At 48.5% G+C, this 15,780-nt stretch overlaps 1 protein-coding gene across 1 annotated transcript in view; it reads right to left on the bottom strand.

The window, feature by feature from the left end:
* Positions 1–15,780, bottom strand: part of LOC138299672 (interferon regulatory factor 9-like) — a 209,017-nt gene that overhangs the window by 182,128 nt on the left and 11,109 nt on the right. The window lies entirely within an intron of this gene.

Here is a 15,780-nt window from a genome sequence, read left to right as displayed (position 1 = left end):
CTCACAAGTGCTAACATTTTAGTTCTTGTTTGAAAATAGTACAAGAAGATAAACAACCTTATGACTAGATAGCACTCCAGACCCTGGGACCACTTACTGTGAAGGATTGCTTTCTTTAGCGCCTTATTATCCTTGTCAATAGTATGATTTGAAGAAGGAGGAAATCTGAGCTCCATAACTCTTTCTGACCACGTGAGATGGCCAAAGTCAGGGATAGATAGGCTTAGGAGCCGGAGTGAAATGTTTTATAGGTAATTTAGGGTAGTTTATACATACATATTACCTCAAAGGGGAACCAAGAATGTGTGATTAGATCAATTCCAAATGGAAATTTGGGGCTACTGGCCAGCCTAGCCCAAAACAGAGCATGCACTAGGTTACGCTAAGACTAGATTCGCATAGTTTGGACAAGAAATCAGAAGGAACTAACAAACTCTGTTTTAAGTAGGTTGAGTTTCAAGTTGGTGCCATCATCTATTATTGGATTTCAGCTATTATTTGGCCTGTCATTTGAATGTTATCGATGAAGAAACTGTTCAAATTGAGCTGAGTTTTGCCAATATAAAAGTAGCATGCAATGTTTGGGACTGAAATTAAAGGAGAGAGTATGGACTCTTGTGGGTCACCTTTACAGAGTTATTAGGGTTTGGAGGGAGTTAGTTTGGATGTATGACCTGAAACATCTGAGAGCTGTTTCCCTCAACCTGTTTCTATCCTTAGGAATGTTGAGTAGAGTGGAGTGATATACAGTGTTGAAGGCTGCTGACGGATGCAAAAGGACAAGGGAGTGAGTCCTCTATACCTATAACACAAAGTGCATCAATCCTCAACCCTTGTTTTTGGAGCTCCTGTTTCCATGACATATTGTGGGCTGAAGCTATATTGAAGCTCATTAAGAAAATCACTCTGAACTCGCTGCCCACCCACTAATACGGGTGCTATACACAATTAGTTCTAGACTTACCTTCTGCATTGCTAAAGCCATACCAGACAGGACTCTAGATATGCTAACTCACCTTCGGCAGAAGGGGAACTAGACATAGGCCATTCCCTAACTTCCAGAGAATGGGGCACGGCTCTTATTTACCCACAGACATTCTCGTATAATGCGAGAATCCAATATATACAGCCCAGCATCAATCTCAGAGCCTATTTAATACAGGCCAGATTTCATAAAAGCTACCCCACAGCGTTGCCTGATTGCCCCCGTTGTTGCACCCCCAGAGCAGACATATTACACAAGTTCTGTGACTGTCCAGTTGCCTGTCACCAAGACCTAAGTCGCATAGACAGCTGTCTACTGGGTCTTTACAAGTGCCGAAGGCGGGAGGTGCAATGAACTATTTTATTGACCTGGCCTTAATACTAGCAAACACTTAAGCACAATGAGATTGAAAGCCCCGTCACTACCGGACATTTTACAGTGGCAGACTGTGGTGGTCCACTAGGCCATGGTGGAGTTCACTGCATCACGTCTTGCAGAAATACATGGAATTTGAAGGTGCCCCTTAGAAGCCTGCTGGGACAACTTATTGTTTACATTTCAAGATAGTCCGGATGATGACGCCAAGCCACTGAGCAACATCAACCCATTTCATGGGTCTGCCCCGCTTGGCCTTTGAACAGCCCATCACCTCACTTCCCCTCAACCCCACCACACATAATTACTAGCCCAAGAGCAGCGACCCAGCACACTGCTCAGGGAGACCACTGCACTATACAGTATCTACCAAGCTCATTGTATAGAGCCAGGCTCACAGTTACATTTTTGTTATGTGGTCTGAATTTCAAAATTCCATAACTTAAAGGTACCTACAGGCTGTATTTCTGCCCAAAATGATGTAAACAAGATGCTCTTTTATGTTTACACCACTGCCAAAAGATAAAAAGCTCAAAAAAGACGACTAGAAAAAAAAACATCAAGAAAATCATTGCCAGTTGCAGGTTTCCAGCACTTTTGCTAGGATGGAGAGGTTCAAACCTGGGTGAAAAACCCTGCTACTAGTTTCCATTAGGGAGTAGACTTGGCCTATTTTTTTTGGCAATCCAGAAGTGAGCCTTGTGGTACTGAAGTGTTAATTAGATTTCCAAAATTGGTTTGTAAATGAAGTGCTGATCTTTTTGTGACGAGATGAGAATATGGGTTCAGGGAATTGAGAATGAGAATTTGGCAGTCTTGTTGAGCATTTCTGATTGGGTCAGTACTCTGAAGGATGACCAATTGGCCTTGGGTTAATGAGAGCTGCAGCACAGCTGATGCCTTTACATTTCTCCGATATAGATTAAAATTTCCAAGGAAGACTCTATTACCAACAGAGATTGGAGCTCCGTGTGTTCTTGTTACGACCCAGGGAATACAAATTTTACCCACGGAGATTGAGTTATGTGCCAGGATTTCCATAGGTTATTGTTACGACCCAAGGAACAAGATAATTATCTCTCACGTCTGTAAGTGGCCTCATGTGGCTCTATGTCAAGTCAGTTTCGCCCCCAGATATGACAGGCCAAAATATCTGCACCACCACTGAGCGCTGACACCCGTTCCTTTCTTTCTGCAACTACCAATGCAGATCTGGAGCTTCTCAAACCCTGTCCCTTCTGACAGAGACTTTTCCTAATAATTTCAAGAAGTGTGCAGACAAGTCACCCCCTAAAACTACAGGGTTTAAACCATGTTGTGACTGTAACCAGCAGATGTCAGTTACGGACACTTACGATGTCTGTTTATGGTGCCTTGGCTTCAAACGCAACTCTAAATCATGTCCATACTGCGCCAAGATTAACAAGAAGTTAAGTGACCACAAGGCAAAACTCGCCATTGTTCAACTCCAGCACTCATGGTCAGAGTCAAAGGTGCAGATAAAGTGAGTGAACTGAGCGTACAGCATCCATACAACCAAGTAGCTTTGAGGCAGCTTGTTGTTACTATACTGCCATACAACCAAGTAGCTTTGAGGCAACTTGTTGTTACTATACTGCTGCTTAAATTGTTCTTGTTCTCTTTTCTTATCGACCTTGAAGACCCGACCCTACAGCACAGACCCAGGTGCCACTGTCATATGTTACACAGTCTCCAGGTCTCTAGTTCTAATTTATTTCATATCTGGTTTGACATTCTAAAGTCACAACAGTTATGTTGTCACCCAAGAGGTGGTAGATGACATGTAATTTACTGGGGTTTGGGTTAGCAGGTTTTTTCACTGAAGGACATTCAAACAATGTGAAAGGACAGCGTTTTCATACTCCTGTATTTAATAAGTCTTGAAGGCTTTTTTAAACATACTGTTGAAATAGGTTTTCAGTTTCTTTTATTAGTGAGGGCTGTTGTGGTTTTGTAAGGGCATGGTTCTTTATTACTCTGCAGTCTGGTGGATGTCAGAGGTTATGGATTCACCTGTGTCCCCAGACAATGCAACGGAATACCTTGAGTTTTCAGGACAGTCGTGAGTGATCTCACTTCTACAATGAGGGTGTCTATTTTGGCTCTTATTAGAGAGTGCTGAGTTCAAGGAGTGGGTTGGTGGTTCTTAATCGTAGTGACTCTTTGACATCCATTTTTGATGGGGTGATTGAGACACTGCCTCATATCGAGGGGTAGAGCAGGGCAGTGTACAAGAAACAAAGAAAACGAGGAGCTGCTCTCTCAGGAATATGTAGAGTGGATTTGGAGGTACCTGTAAGGTTAAAAGGTTTGTGTTTATTTTGTGTGGGTGCTGATGCAAGGAAAGGTGCTGGTACCAGGGAAAAATGTGGACTGGGGAGAATTAAGGAACTGACTCCTGCAGGACTGAGTTTAGTGCAGTTTTATTTGGGAACAACAAACCATATACACGTTTGATTCAATCATTCGGAGACACTCTATCTCGCTCTCAATTATACCATAGATTCTGATTTTGTTACTACTCAGCCAAAAACCTTGACCTGTCTATCACTTACCGGGTTTCCTCCGATTTTTCTAGCTCCTGTCACACAAACATTACCTTTTTCACTCCCATTATTCAACAAACACACCTCCATTGTGCACTTCAGACTTCATACCCATCTACTGCTTAACCCATCGGAACAAATCTCCACTGCTTCAAGTCTACTGGTCACTAATGACTTACTTGCTTCGTACAATTGCTCCCTTTAACCTCTGACCCCTCCACTGTTGCAGATAACCTTAGCACATCACCTATACCCACTAAACGCGACCTGTACAGCATCAATTTTAGGACATCCTAATTCCTCACTTCTCCTCCCTATTTCTCATCCATCATCCCTACTTCTGATCCATCATACATCATCCCTACTTCTCATCCGTCATCCCTACTTCTCATCCATATCTCTACTTCTTATCCATCATCCCTACTTCTGATCCATCATACATCATCCCTACTTCCCATCCCTCATCACTGCTTCTAATCCTTACTTCTCTTCCATCATTCCTACTTATCATCCCTCATTCCTGCTTCTCATCCACACTTCTCATCCATCTTCCATCATTCCTTTTCCTCATACCTCAGCCATCATCCCTACTCATTCCTCATCCCCCAGTCATACCAACACATTTTTAGTTGCCAACCAATCAGTTTGAAGGTGTGTTTTACAAAACTAAAAATGTGTTGGTATGACTGATGGATGAGGAGGGAGCAGTAGTGATGAGGAGGGAGCAGTAGGGATGATGGATGAGGAGTAGGGATGATGGATGAGGTATGAGGGGTAGGAATGATGGAAAATGGATGAGAAGCAGGGATAAGAAGTGGGAATAATGGAAGAGAATTAGGGATGATGGATGAGAAGTAGAGATGATGTATTATGGGTGAGAAGTAGGGTTGATGGGTGAGAAGCAAGGATGAGATGTAGGTATGATGGAAGAGAAGTAGAGATGATAAATGAGAAGTAGGGATGACGAATGAGAAGTAGGGATGATGGATGAGATGCACAAGGATGAGAAGTAGGGATGAGGAGTGGGAATGATGAAAGAGAAGTAGGGATGATGGATGAGAAGTAGGGATGATGGATGAGAAGTAGGGTTGATGGATGAGAAGTAGGGTTGATGGATGATAAGTAGGGATGAGAAGCAGGTGTGATGGAAGAGAAGCAGGGATGATGATGAGAAGTAGGGATGATGGATGAGAAGTAGGGATGAGGAGTGAGGAATGAGGATGTCCTAAAATGGATGCTGTACACCTGTATGTATGAAGAGTCCAAGGATCTCACTGAGATTGGCACTTGGTGCCTTGTTTCTGGGGCAGCCTCCCTCTCCTTTTTGTGTACTTGCAGTCTGCTGGGGGTGGCATAAGAGAGTATAGTGCCACCATACCTCCACACAGAGCTGCTAGACAAAGCCATGAATGGTATGTCATGTAACTAACATCAGGGCATTAGGGTCATGCTAATTCCTAATAAGATGAAAATTCCCACCCTCCATCTATTTAGGAACCTTAGGCAAAGCCAAACTGTCTTGGAGCAGCAATATAGCGGCTGGAGCCAAAGGATCACCCAGTTTCGGGAAGTGGCTTCTACTATGCTGTGTTTGCAAAAAAAAGCATCTGAACATTCACACTTGAAGCAGCTAAGTGTGCAAACCAACAACAGACCACACCAGCCACCATCCCCACACCTCACACCTGCACTATCGAAGTGTACACCTCCTTTCACAATCCACTCAGCACTCAGGCAGCCAACTGCGCTCCTCACTAGACTGTGCCTACTCATCTGCTACCCTTCTCCCATGTGGCACACACTGTTCACCAGGACTGCTCGACAGCTATTTTGTGCTTGCACCCCACACAAGACCACATCTGTTCACAGCCACAATTACGTCTTACACCTTCTTTCCAGCCCATCTCATTCACGCTATTCACACCAACCTGTCCTTAGCCATTTTTGTCAACCCATTTATTAACTTAGAATAATGCAATTATTTTTTCAAAAATAAAAATAAACAAACAATAAATAACAGATAGCACTGATGGGTTATATAAAGATAGCACTAAGACTGGTGTATGATGGTACTGTAGGATATTGGGCCCTTGGCCCGCGTGCAGGAATAAGGATGACACGGATACATCATTCTGGTACATGAAACTGGCCCAGGGTATGTGAGCCGGCCCCTTTTATTGGCAGGGTCACCTGACCGGTGACACCATTGATGGATGGGTGTGGGGTGGGTATAACAGGCCAACCACTAGAATGTGTCCAGCAGGACACTACATCCCTCCCTAACTTTATTTGAAAAAAAAAAAAAAGAGTCTAACCTTTGAGAAAGAATGAACAATAAAGTAAACACCACTGAGTCTCTTCAGGCTGTCACAGTATATGATGAGTGGACAGGTGCTGATGGGAGCACCCGGTATCATGGGACGCACCCATAGTTTAACCAGATGACTCTGGGCACGAACTGCAGGTGGATGGAGTCTGGATCTATCAATCACATGTCGGCAGGGTTTCAGTACACCTGGTCTCACGGTGTTGGAGTCTATTTACACAGTTCAGTGTGGGGGTGCAACAGGAGCCGTGGCGGAGTATGCTAGAGAGATTTCTTTTAAGGAGCTCTAGCTCCCTGAGAGGCAAACTTTCAAAGATGGGGACGATAGTAGGACATCTCCCTCTGAGGCCTCAGTACCTGTCATTGGAGCAGCTTCAAACTCATCTCTCGTGCCGGGATTCTCTCACACCATAATTCCATTGAGGCCCTTTTTGCTGGGTTGCCACTGGACTACGTGGGCTGTTCAGTGTCTCTCATAGGCTGCACAAAGGGGTCGCTGCAGAACTACCAATAGGACTATGTCCAGATTGCTCATGCAACCATAAGGGTAGGTGATACAAAGGTCACGCGAGCTCTCTTCTGCAGGACTCAGATGCACGTTGGGTCTAACAAATGGTCTCTGGATAATGAGTCTCCTTCAGCGCCAGTGAATGCCTCGGTCTCTGGATGTTTCGCAGGCGGAAGGTTCCATTCTGGAGGTGTGATGCTCCATAGATGGTTCTGGTAATGCACCTGGTAAAGATGAAAATTTTACCTTTTGGCAACTCATTCTACAGGTGGCAATTGATTGCTTGGAATGAGGGTGACTGGAGGGACTTCATAGCCACTGGACGTGTTGCATCGTTGGTGGGGTTCTGCTTTGGCATATGCAGTCGCTAGCAGGGATGTCATCTCTTTAAATCAGCCAGTGTCTGGACAGTCGCACTGCTAAGTGTGGGACAGCTACACAGTCTGCGCACTCCAGCGGCTTACTTTCGGTACTCCCTGTGTGCTTTCTCCGGTGACACTGCTACACCCCGGTGGCTGGCTTGTGTTGCTGCATGTAATCTCTGGTAGTAGCATGAGTCCTCTTTCTTGTTGTTCTTCTTCATTCCTCCTGTGCACGTGTGGTTTTCAGGGTCTTCCGTGTGACAGGTCTGTCACACACTGTAAGGAAATGGCTCCCTGTTGCAGTTACCCCCCACTTTTTGCCTGATACTGATGCTGACTTGACTGAGAAGTGTGCTGGGACCCTGCTAACCAGGCCCCAGCACCAGTGTTCTTTCACCTAAAATGTACCATTGTTTCCACAATTGGCACACCCCTGGCACACAGATAAGTCCCTTGTAAAAGGTACCAGTGGTACCAAGGGCCCTGTGACCAGGGAAGGTCCCTAAGGGCTGCAGCATATGTTGTGCCACCCTAAGGGACCCCTCACCTAACACATGCACACTGCCATTGTAGATTGTGTGTGTTGGTGGGGAGAAAAAGACAAAGTCGACATGGCATCCCCCTCAGGATGCCATGCACACAAAATACTGCCTGTGGCAAAGGTAAGTCACCCCTCTAGCAGGCCTTACAGCCCAAAGGCAGGGTGCACTATTCCACAGGTGAGGGCATAGCTGCATGAGCAATATGCCCCTACAGTGTCTAAGTCTATTCTTAGACATTGTAAGTACAGTTGTGGCCATTTTAAGCATATGGTCTGGGAGTTTGTCAAAAACGAACTCCACAGCTCCATAATGGCTACAGTGAATACTGGGAAGTTTGTTATCAAACTTCTCAGAATAATAAACCCACACTGATGCCAGTGTTGAATGTATTTAAAAAATGCACACAGAGGGCATCTTAGAGATGCCTCCTGTATTTTACCCAATTGTTCAGTGCAGGTCTGACTGGTCTGTGCCAGCCTGCCGCTGAGAGGCGAGTTTCTGACCCCATGTGGTGAGGGCCTTTGTGCTCTCTGAGGACAGAAACAAAAGCCTGCTCTGGGTGGAGGTGCTTCACACCTCCCCCCTGCAGGAACTGTAACATCTAGCAGTGAGACTCAAAGGCTCAGGCTTCGTGTTACAATGCCCCAGGGCAGTCCAGCTATTGAAGATGCCTGCCCCCTGGACACAGCCCCTACTTTTGGCGGCAAGTCCAGGGGAGATAATGAGAAAAACAAGGATGAGTCACCCACCAGTCAGTACAGCCACTAAGGTATCCTGAGCTGAGGCGACCCCTGCCTTTAGAAATCCTCCATCTTGATTTTGGAGGATTCCCCCAATAGGAATAGGGATGTGCCCCCCTCCCCTCAGGGAGGAGGCACAAAGAGGGTGTAGCCACACTCAAGGACAGTAGCCATTGGTTACTGCCCTCCCAGACCTAAACACACCCCTAAATTGAGTATTTAGGGGCTCCCAGAACCGAGGAAGAGAGATTCCTGCAACCTGAAGACGAAGAAGGACTGCTGACCTGAAGCCCTGCAGAGAAGACGGAGACACCAACTGCTTTGGCCCCAGCCCTACCGGCCTGTCTCCCCACTTCGAGAAAAACTGCAACAGCGACGCGTCCCCCAGGGCCCAGCGACCTCTGAAGCCTCAGAGGACTACCCTGCATCTAAAAGGACCAAGAAGCGGACAGCGGCCCTGTTCACCAAGACTGCAACTTTGCAACAAAGAAGCAACTTTTAAGGACCACACGTTTCCTGCCGGAAGCGTGAGACTTTCCACTCTGCACCCGACGCCCCCAGCTCGACCTGCAGAAAACTAACTCTACAGGGAGGACTCCCCGGCGACTGCGAGCCCGGGAGTAGCCAGAGTTGACCCCGCTGAGCCCCCACAGCGACGCCTGCAGAGGGAATCCAGAGGCTCCCCCTGACCGCGACTGTCTGCTTCAAAGAACCCGACGCCTGGGAAACACACTGCACCCGCAGCCCCCAGGACCTGAAGGAACCGACCTCCAGTGCAGGAGTGACCCCCAGGCGGCCTTCTTCCTAGCCCAGGTGGTGGCTACCCCGAGGAGTCCCCTCCAACCCCCCTTGCCTGCATCGCTGAAGAGACCCCCGGGTCTCCCCACTGAATCCTAGTACAAACCTGAAGCCTGTTTGCACTCTGCACCCGCCGCCCCTGTGCCGCTGAGGGTGTACTTTCTGTGCCTGCTTGTGTCCCCCCCCCCGGTGCCCTACAAAACCCCCCTGGTCTGCCCTCCGAAGTCGCAGGTACTTACCTGCTGGCAGACTGGAACCGGGGCACCCCTATTTCCATTGAAGCCTATGCGTTTTGGGCACCACTTTGACCTCTGCACCCGACCGGCCCTGAGCTGCTGGTGTGGTAACTTTGGGGTTGCCTTGAACCCCCAATGGTGGGCTACCTTGGACCCAACTTTGAACCCTGTAAGTGTTGTACTTACCTGTGAAACTAACATTTACTTACCTCCCCCAGAAACTGTTGATTTTTGCACTGTGTCCATTTTCAAAATAGCTTATTGCCATTTTTGCCATAACTGTACATGCTATTGTGGTGATTCAAAGTTCCTAAGATACCCAAGTGAAATACCTTTCATTTAAAGTATTGTTTGTAAATCTTGAACCTGTGGGTCTTAAAATAAACTAAGAAAATATATTTTTCTATATGAAAACCTATTTGCCTGGAATTGTCTTTGAGTGTGTGTTCCTCATTTATTGCTTGTGTGTGTGTGCAACAAATGCTTAACACTACCCTCTGATAAGCCTACTGCTCGACCACACTACCACAAAATAGAGCATTAGAATTATCTCTTTTTGCCACTATCATACCTCTAAGGGGAACCTTTGGACTCGGTGCATGCTATTTCTTACTTTGAAATAGTACATACAGAGCCAACTTCCTACACACACCTTTCTCTTCTCTTTCTTCTTCGCGATGCAGCTTAATGCCACTCTCTTCTTGTCTCCAAAGATTTATTCCTATGTGGCATCATGCCACACTCTTCATTCTTCTGACCAGGCCTCTCACTGTAATGCTATCTGTAGGAGGCTGGCTCAGTTTATTGTGTACACCTAATGTGTGGCATCCTATACTGAGTCCAGGCAACCCTTAGTGATAGTGAATATGTCTACAGATAGCAGACGCTCTCTAGAGGTAGCTGAGGTGAGCAGGTAAAGCTTATCCAGGAGGAATGTAAAGTACTAGCAATACCAAAGTAGTCAGACAATACCTTGGTGATAATAAAGGACCACACAAGTGTTGCAAAAATGAAGGATACTTTATTACAGCACTACTACTAAACTGACATTGGTATATCTCCCTTTGGAGATATTACATACAGTTTACACATAAAATAAACTTTGGAAATACCATAGAAATAAAGAGGGCCTTAGCGGAGGGTCAAACCATATAATAAAAAAGTGGAATGTGAAAGAGTGACTCTAGCCAAGGTAAGTGTGGTGGTTAGCTAGGGGCTGGGGCAGTTAGGAACATCTGAGGTAAGTACAGTAAGTGACACCAGGAGTAAGTCAGTTACCCACCCAGTTGTCTCATAGGCTAACACAGAGAGTAGTGGTTGGAGTTTGTGGAATTCACAACCCTTCCCAGTGGACCCCGAGGAAACCAGCAGACAAGAGGATGGATGGAGAGTGCCCCTACACCAGGATACCCAGAAGATAGGAGTACCTACACCAGGGACCAAGACTGTGGATCCCTCGAATTGCCCGGCTGCTGTCACAACCCGTGGACCAGGCCGGTAGAACCCTGGGACAGATTCTGGACATGGAGGACCTGCAAAGGAAGGGGACAGAGTTCAGCACCCTTGGAGATGCCAAGGAGGTGCAGGTGGCAAAGCCCACCCTCCTGAGAATGAAGACCCTGCAAGGTGGTGGAAAAAGTAGTCCAGCTGCGGGGTCCAGGAGCTGCAGAAGATCCCAGGAATCATCTGCGAGCTGTCCCTCGACAGTCTACGGGTTACAGGAGGGTTAGTGACCAGCCAGATCACCAACAAGCACTGGCAAATGCAAACAGGAGCAATCCAGGATTTTGCAACGTTTTGGGGACCAGCAAGGTCCAGGAAATGCTACTTAGGAGGGTGAGTCAGAGCTGGCCCTCAGCACACAGGAAGGCCAACAGAAGTCAGCGGGGCCCCCACGAGTGACCCACAGTTGCCGGACACAGGGAGTCACAAGGAGGCTTTACACAGCGCAACAAAACAGAAGTCCCACGTCACAGGAGCTGATCCTCAGTTCGCAGAGTGCTGGGGCTTCATGGAGCCTGAAGATCTCCCAGAGCAAGAGTCAACAAGCCTTGGCAAGTGCAACAGTCGGGGTGCACAGGGGTGCCTACAGTCTCCCAACTTAGAAAGGAGACAAGAAGGACTCAGAGGAGGCCACAGGCTCACCACCTGTGTTTCAGGATCTTCATATGTCTTAGGACAGCAGACCCCACCAGAAGGTCAACATTGTCTTGAGGTGCCTGCGGATGCAGGGGAGTGAGTCCTTCACTCCAAAGGAGATTCCTTTGTGCTTCCTGGTGCAACAGAGTCCTTGTGACCCTGGAGGATGCACAGCCTGGGATGTTGCAGAATTCTTGCAGGATCTGCAATGGGAGCCTTCCCACCAGAAGCAGACTTGTTCAGTTCCAGCAAAGACCAGCAGCGGTTCCAAAGGCCAGAAGATATCTTGCAGAGAGTTCCTTGAAGAGTCTTGCTTAATGAATCTGCAGACCCACCCGCGAGGGAGCCCTTGGATTACTCTAAAAGGGGGTTGGTCACTCTTTGCAGTGGCCCACCTATCAGTGGGGGCCTGGGACGTCATGTATCTGGCCTAACCAGTCGGATGCTCCCAGGGGCCTCTGCTCATCGTATTTACAAGATGGCTGAATCTGTGGTCACCTGGCAGAGCTTGTTCACCGCCCTAGAGGAGGAGCTGGACGGGGGGGTCACTCCCCTGTCCTTTGTGTAGTTTCACATCGGAGCTGGAACTGGGGGTTCCTGAACTGGTGCAAACTGGATTATGCAAGGAGGGCACCAAATGTGCCCTTCAAAGCAGTCTGGTGGTGCTCGGAGGTCATCCCACCTCAGTACTTAGACACCTAATACACAGGGAGAGGTGGTCACACCTCTCCCTTGCAGGAAATTCCTTGTTCTGCTCCTTCGGCCTGAGCCTGACTCACCAGCAAGATGGCATGACAGTGTCTGGGGTCAGCAGCAGCGCATGCTGGCAGCTAGACCCTGTAAGGCTGCTCAGGCAGAACTGGGGGATCCCCTAGGGACCCCCCACAGTACATGGTATCAAGCCACTAACACTGGAATTGGTGTAGTTGCATGATTCCAACATGTTTGATACCAAACATACCTAGGTTTGGAGTAGCCATTATGTAGCTGGACCACACGTGCTGACTAGTATCCACTACATACCTTAGATGGCTTCCCCGCGCTTAGAGTCAATGAATTGACCTGGCGTCTGTAGGGGTACCCTGCTCACGCAGGGGAACCCTCACATTTAGAGACATGCACCCGCCCTTGAGCTGAAGGACCTACCAGAGGGGTGACTTATAATGTCTAAGTGCAATGGTTAGGTTTTGCAGTGAAAGGATGTATGCATCCTTTCATGCAGGCTGCAATGGGAGGCCTGCAGTCACAGGTTGCATGGGTTCTCATGGGTGGCATAATACATGCTTCAGCCCATGAGAACCCCTGGTGTACCATGCCCTGGGTACCTAGATGCCATATACTACATGGGTGCACCAATATAGAAGGTTCGGGTATGAAGGGTTACCAACAACTAAATTTAGGGCACTGGGGTCCTGGTTAGCAGGACAGCACTACAGTCCAAAACATACTAACACCAGACAAAAAAATGTGTGGGGGTACTACAACCAGAACCCAGCTTACTACACTTTGTTCACAGGAACTTGGTGGTGTCCTCTTCCACTGTCCTTCCTCAGTGACCTTCTTGGTGCTCCGCTCCCTAGATGGATGATCATCTTTCTTCCAACTTCTCTTATTCACACTACGGCGTCGTGCTTGCGCCTTGAGGCTACGCCATTGTTGCACTTGGTCCTGCCTAAGTGTGGGTGGGCTTGTCAGGGTCGGCCACTCCGTATGACATTCCTTCTCGTTCTCTGAGGGCTCTCTCTAGAGGTCCTGCCCATGCTGTCTGATTTCCAGGTGTGACCCTCTCCACACCTGTGCTCTCATGCACTCAGTCCTTCATGGGCACGCTCTGCTGGCACCTTGCGTGCCTGTTCTCACTCTTGTTGTGGTGGCCGTTCACCACTAGGGAACTTGTGGCACTATCTTCTTGCTTGCAGTAGTGGCATATAAGAGGTGCGTAGCGCTCACTTCTCACAACTGGGAATTTTGCTTCACTCCATGTGGCCTCTCTTCTCTGGCCCATATGCATTCAGCTTTCTTATTGCTGTAACTCAAATGTTCTGCGCTGTGCCGCAAACAACCACCAAGCTACATCACAGTTACTTCAAACACGAGCTGCAGCACCCTTACTGATGATGCGGTCATGCTGCCTTTCCTGCTTGGGACTTGTCTCCCTTCTCTTTGCTGGGGCGCTGCCTTTGATTTCACTACCTTGGCTCGACTGTTCTCGTGACAGCATTCTTGGCTGGGGCAGCTTTGGGCTCACTAGGACACTGCGGGGGTTCATAGTCCCTTGATGTGGTGCCTGGGAGCAGTGATCCGCCTCTTCTGCTCCTTTCCTACTTGTATATGGGGCTGTGCGGTGTCCTCCTCACTGGGCATGTATGCTTGCCCCTGGTGCCTCTCTCCCCTTTACCCGTTGTGGCAAGGGACCCTGCGGGTGCCCCGCAGGGACAAGATCGACTCTTCTTAGCTGTGGTGGCAACAAACTCAGCGCTTCTTCTATGGAGGCGCCAGACAGCTGCTAGGGCGTGCAGCACATTCACAGCCAGCCCCAGGCTTCTCCTGTTCTGTCCCAAGTACTTGGGTGAGGGACTCTGCAGGACAGGCCGGTGCTGACATTCCTGGTCATGTCTTCATTCTTCCAGACCCCGGGGCGTTCTCTGCAGTCATCCAAACCGGGGTGTAGTGTGGCGAGTGTCCCCCAGGTGGCCCTGCAGCCACTTCACAAGGCTGTGGCAGCCTTGTTTGAACTGCAGGCTGCAGGCAGTGTGCCGCTCACATGGTGCAGCCGCTGGCCAATCCAGCCTTCTCTCACCTGGGGGCGGCTATCGATGGTTGGCGCCTGCACGGTTCTCGTCCTAGAGATGCTGAGAATCGCTGGGCTGCTCCTGCAGTTACTTCAACCGCCACAAAAGGTGGGCACTGTCTTGTTGCCCATATGGGCGCTTCAGATGCGGGCGTGTCTTCTTCTGTGTTGGTGCAGCGCACCTCAAAGGTTGAGGATGCCCGGTGTCTGCTACGGCACTCCAAACCCTCTCACAGATCAATCCCCTGCCCGGCTTCACACAGTTCAACCCCGTGGGCTCACCTTATTCCCAGCGAGTAGCGGACACTGCTCCATTTCCACCACTGCTTTCCTGCAGTTGGCCATAAGGGCTGTTCCCCCTTTGTTCCTTGCTTTCCTGCTTCTGGAGGCCACGCCGGTCAGCGAGCTGACTCACAACAGGCGGGCGGCTGCAGGGTCCTTATCGTTGAATGTCGGTGTACTCCATAGGTGGCTTTTTTCATGTGCTGTTCTGCCCCTGTCACTGTTGTGCTGGCAGTAGGTGTGGGCTGCCTTAGACTGGGGCTACACTTCCCCCCCAGAACGAACTGCAAAACTGCTGCCAGCTTACACACGGGGTCAGACCTGCTTATCACCATTGTAGGGTCTTGTGCCCTAGGCGCACATGCAGGCATAAGGATGACACGGACACATCATTCTGGCACATGAAACTGGCCCAGTGCACGTGTGCCCGGCCCCTTTTATTGGCAGAGTCACCTGATCAGTGATGCCTATGATGAATGGGTGTGGGGTGCGTTTAACAGGCCAAACACTAGAACGTGTCCAGCAGGACACTACAGGTATAACTCCAAAGCAAGAGCGGAACACAGACACAATAATGTGAGATGTTAGTGCAACCAGGAATGCAGCACAAGGCTATTTGGCCCACACAAACTCTCATGGTATTTATAATAAAACTATTGCTGATCCATACCAGCATATCACCCAGCCCCTCATCTGGTCACATGTCTACTATGTCTGTGCACCATCCTAGCTAACGCATGCTGTGCCATTTTGAAAAACTTCTGATGATCAGTTTTTTTCTCAACCCGGCCTTATTGCATTAATCTCCTGGCCCAGTCTTGCACATCCCCCTAACTGGCATCTGCTTACTATGCTGTCCATTCCTACTATTGCATTCAAACCCACATGTGCTCACTAACCAGGCCTATGCCTGCTCGGCACAACTAATCACGTCATCTAATTATAATGACCTATTCCTAGTCTACGATTCCTGATTTTTGTGTGACACATTCTCTCTCACCAACCCAAATCTGATCCCCACTACTGCCTGCTAGGTCAGCTCGCCACTCTAGCTAACACTTGCCACATCCGATCAACATACTTGTCTAGATCTGTTCACCCTAACCCTGGCCTTCTTTGGTATCTACCC

The sequence above is a fragment of the Pleurodeles waltl genome, chromosome 6 (genome assembly GCF_031143425.1).
Source record: "Pleurodeles waltl isolate 20211129_DDA chromosome 6, aPleWal1.hap1.20221129, whole genome shotgun sequence".
Lineage (NCBI taxonomy): Eukaryota > Metazoa > Chordata > Amphibia > Caudata > Salamandridae > Pleurodeles > Pleurodeles waltl.
This window is presented reverse-complemented; position numbering and strand designations above follow the sequence as displayed.